Here is a 5,515-nt window from a genome sequence, read left to right on the forward strand (position 1 = left end):
ATTGTTGCCTCTACATTACAACCAATACTCTAGTGGCATTGCACTATTGTTGACATCAAAATCTTTGACATCATAGAATGAACAAAATCTTTTTTTTTTTTTTGGCAACATCATACTTCAATAGCACCCTTGTATTATGACTGTCAAAATTTCGTAACAACAAACTATCTTTTTCCAAGACTTTTTCTTTGATCACCTAAGAGCTATCTTGGTATTTCTATTGAAGGTTGTGATCTATCTATCTCATTTGCCACATGCTCAACACTTTTGACTTTGAGGCTGCAATCTTGATAATATCATGACTATCTCAGACTTACTCTATTAGTTGAGAGAATGCTTTGGGCCGAGTGTTGAAGGTTGACTGTCAAAGAACCTTTTCACAGTTAATAGGACCGCCTTGTCTATAACAAATTTGAGGAATGCACTGTACACCCTTCAATGGTTGTCTCCTTGCCTTATCTCTGTATACCTTTGTCCTTGATAAAGCCTTATGGGACTGTTATCGTTCACGATTCACTGTCTCAACACTTGATAGGGTTGTTACATATTTGTTGCATTCTCTGTTCAATGTGATATTTGTTTCAAGTCTGTCTTTCTTCATTACCCTCATATCATGATGCTTTATGAATTCTTGTGTTATGGCTGCAACTCTATGTTACACATGCCTTACATGCTTCTTTTGTTGCTTCTCTTTCTGCTATAGCCCCACTGACTGTCTTCTTACATGATTTTCTGTCTGAAAAGGTGTATTTTTAACTGACACAAGGAACATTAGCCCTGTCAACTTTCCTGTACCTCTATTGCCACTTGAATTGGTGTCCATTTATGTGTAGTGGAGACATAGAGTTCTCTTTTAGGATCCTTAAAGATCATTCTTTCATCTTTGGAGTTCATGGACTGTCATATTCATTCTTTTCATGGCTATGGTTTATGAACTCAATCCTTACAACTGTCTTTGGATCTGTAGCTTCTGAGAATTCCTCTACTCTTCTTAGGCTTCTACACTTTCACCTTCCCGTGAGAACTTTACTTGTTCTCCTTTCCAATCTTTGTTGGACTTTGTTTACAACTCCCTGTTGTAAGGGTTCTTCATGCCAAATTCTTGCTTTCTAATGCAGGGGAGAGGGACTCCCTCTACTCTACAATCTCAAACTCAAACACAAAACTAATATATATGTTGAAAATCTTTGCTCTTATGTTGACCTTCACACATTTATATGATTGTAACAAGCAATCTCAATCTCATTCAATTTAATAACAAGACTAATTTTGCTAAAGAAATTACATCTCTAATCTTTTACGGTCTTTCTATCTGCACTAATTTATCTTTCCTAATTCTCAAATCATACAAAAATTCTGGGGGAAATTAACACAAGCACTTACAAATCCACCTTGGTTGAAGATGATGTCGAACTGCATTGATAGTTGAACCCAACTATTATATAAGGAATGACAATGGAACTTGAGATATTAGTGCCAGCAAGAACTGGTGCAAAGGTGGATGATTTAATTGGCTAATCAGAAATCGTCGTTTTCTATTATGTAGGCATAAATAAATTGGGGAGAATAGTAGCAACACGACATGCTGCAGTTCAACCTAAGTCGTGGATGGTGCTTGCATTAGTTATTAATTCTTCTTGCACTGGTCCACAGAGCTCAGAAGCTTACTGTATATTATGGAATGCTAGGATCACCTCCTACGTAAAATAAGATCAAGCCTGGCTTTCCCAAGTAGAAGGAGCAAAGAAGGCACTTAAAAAATAAACCTATATTTGTGCCTTTGATTATTACAATAGTAATTTTCCTCCAACAAAGATTAGAGAAAAGCCCATGTTAATAGATCGTGACCAGCAAAGGGAGGTAAAATGATTCTCAAAGCCTATTCTCACGCCTTACCTAGGTGAGGTAATTTTTCCAACAAACAAATCACACCAACATTTATGCTAGAGATCCAACCTATTGAACAATTGTGCTGAAATAATAATAGGCGACTTTTATAGTTCAACCCTTTGATTTGGGACTGTCATAAACCTCATCATCACTATTTTCTTCTATGATGCTTGCAAATCTCTCACACTTCTTGACATCTTTTGACATTGACATTGTATGAACTATCTCTGATTGTTGTCCCTTCCTCTTATGACTACAAACTCTGTTGATGAACTGATCTTTGACTATTTATGCACTGTTCATTTGTGGATTGAGACAGTCTTAGGACTGTTTCCTTACTTTTCTTCTTCATGAATATATTTCTTCAACAATTTTCATTTATTGTCATCTCTCTTTGAATACAATGTAGTTTGAATTTCTTCTACTGTCGCTGCTCTTGACTGTAAAGGCAATATCTTTTCATGATTTGCTCATTTGGGCTTTGTGATATTGTCTCTTCATGACTGTTATCATTATCCATTGTGTTGTCATTTACCTTTGTGTATAATAAGTGTCCTATCCACTGTCTTAATGAGACCGTAACAAGCATTGTTGATGACCTTTCAAAATCATTTTCTTATTGTCTTCATAAGACCTCTTACTCGCACCTCATTTATTGGTGGTCGGTTAGACATTCATCTTCAAGACAAAGTGCGGAGATGTTGAAACTCACAGTATGAAGACACACCTTTGTAAAGCCCAAGAGGCAATATAAACACTTACTACTATGGATTAAAGGAAGGAGTAGGCCCTCTTTTCCCCCATTGCATTATTCTATTCCGCAAAGGTATAATCATATCAAGATCATGTTGCATAATTGTTATTTCTATACTTTTTGAGTGGTACTTTAAATGTTGCATTGAATTGAATATGATTACATTAGTTTGAGTTCATCATTCATATGTTCAAGTCATCACTTCCTTAACTAAGTTGGATAAATAATTTAGAATAAAGTTCAAATATTCTCTACTCATTAGTGCTCATGCTGCCATCCCTAATCTCACAAGGTGTGTTGTTCGTAGTACTTCAGTCATACACATTCACTGTAGTTTTCAATTCTTGATTGTAGATCTTGTAATGATTGTTATCACTACACAAGGGATTTGGAGTACTTTTAGTTCACAAAATTTTAATGATACTCGACTGTCGTTTTTTTTTGTTAGCTGCTTGTACTAACTTGTATTATTCATTACAAAACTGTCCTTTGACCTCTTGTGACTGTTCCAAACCCTACAAATTATTGACTTTCTTCTACCACCACAAGGTTTTTACTATTCTAAAACTATTGCTCAAGGGTTTTGATCTCTCACTGTCTCTGTGATCCCTTTTGACTACTATCTTTTACACTGCTATCCTTTAGCAATGATTCCTTTATGTCCTTGTGTTGCAGCAATAAGACAGTCTTTGAGGATTGTGTTAATGATTGTTATATCAATCTCTTTGATGAATGTCATTGTGATCTAATCAATATGGCACTGTCTTTTTCCCTTTCATGGTATGACCTTGTTGTATCTTGGTTTAGACCTAACACATTCACCACAATCAACGTACTATATCATTTCTTTCATTAATGGACATTGACTGTCATTGATATGTCATTTATATTTGGGGTTGTAACAATTCTTTCCATTTTCCATTTTCACTGTTAAGACTATCTTTATGCCTTTATGCACTCTATTATGACCTTTCAAGCTTTGGATTGCTTGGAAGAGATTTAAGTCTCATATTCATGCTTTTCTCTAACATTGTGATGGTTTGTTGTGACTGTTTTAGGTCTGATTCACACTACTGATTGCTCTTGGTGGATACTAGACATTGCCAATCATGCTTTGTGGATTGTATTTTCCTTTATGACAGTCCTCTCTCTTGATTTTATTTTGGTTGCAAGCCCTTTTGATCATACTATTATCTTCATATGGACTATTCTCTATCCTTGAAGATGGCCCTATTGCTACTCTAGGATGCTTTCAGACCTTTGCTATTATATAGTGACCCTTTGTTTGAAACTCCGTCAATAATAAAATCTTGAGTGTAAGCTTTTGTCAGCTAGCTTTTCTAGACCTTTGCATATGCTATTTTAGTCTTGTTCTCTGCCATGTTTGAGTGTAACCTCATTGTTCTTGGGTGCTCATGATATTTATGTATTAACATTGGTCTCATGATGAAGTTTGCTGCTATGATGGCACATGTATTCGCTGTCTCAAGTTATGATCTTTTTAATGACTTTAAATCTGCCCTCTCACTATCCTTAATTTGCAACAGATCTTGTTTATATACTATAACTTTCCATGGCAAAAATAATTATTTTGTTGAAAACCCTTGATCAAGAAACATGATCTTCAGAAAAGCTCATATTGTATTGGCTTATCGCCGCCTCACTAGTAAGGACTACTATTTACTTACCAAGCATGCTATTACCAATAACCTACCTCATTTTGAATTGATTCTATTTAGTATTTTTGAAAGATGAAAATTCAATGCTATTACAACAACAATTGTATTGATTTTATTTAGTATTTGGAAAGATGGAAACTCAATTCTTTTTTAGATGTGTTCATTGGCGCTCATTTTTCCTCCAATACCAAGTATATCACGTCTTTTCTATCTTTTAGGCTACACGAGAAACATGAACAATATGAGATGCTTCTTGTTCAGTTGAATCTTTTCTATCTTTCAGGCTACAGGAGAAACATGATGAATATGGGATGCTTCTTGTTTGGTTGAAAAACATTGCTAGGCAATTGCATCTACAAGTGGCCATTCTAGATATGGCATGCTGAAAACACTACAACTACAACATGTTCAAAATTAACTATAGAGGAGTTTGGGCCAGTTTAAGTACTTAACTATGGGGCTATAGTGTTTGGGAAATTAGAGTCAATATTCAATAATGGTTATGTTGTATCCATGGTATGTTTTTTTGGTTGTGGAGAAACTCCCACATAATTTTGTAAGATAAGAACATTGGAAATAATTACAATTAATATGGTATTTCTAGTCAAGTTAGTTTGTTATCCTATTTCATTGAGTGTTTTGTAAGAAACAAAATATTGGAAATAATTATAATGAATATTGTATTATTGTTATTTGGAAAGATTGAATGGGAAGGTAGCGGAGATGGTAGCAGTGTGCAGAAGGACAGAGGTGCAGAAGGTGACATCGATGGTAGGAATGACCCTGGACAGACTACTGGCACTCCCCCCTTTGTTGGCTTTGTCACAGGGACTAGAAAGGAGTGCCCTGCAGAGGAGACCCGTGTCTCAATACTTCAGGTGGACCTAGGGAAGACTTTTAACAATGGTATCCCTTCTTTTCAGGGGAATTCGAGCATTGCTAGGTTTCTTGGAAACAATACTCAAAAGGGTCCTGTAAGGAATATCTAGAATTCAATTTTGAATTTGGGTGGGAAAAATAGGGGAAGCAAATCACCTTGGGTTTCTCTTTTTGGAGTTAAACCAAATGACAAATCTTCTTTCCCCCCTATTACTATTTCCTCAAACCCTAGTAGTGGTGGTGTTCCAATATCTATCCCTGACTCGATTGTTGATCATAATATCTCTTTGATGGCTTTATCCCTGGTGAGAAA

The sequence above is a fragment of the Cryptomeria japonica genome, chromosome 1 (genome assembly GCF_030272615.1).
Source record: "Cryptomeria japonica chromosome 1, Sugi_1.0, whole genome shotgun sequence".
Lineage (NCBI taxonomy): Eukaryota > Viridiplantae > Streptophyta > Pinopsida > Cupressales > Cupressaceae > Cryptomeria > Cryptomeria japonica.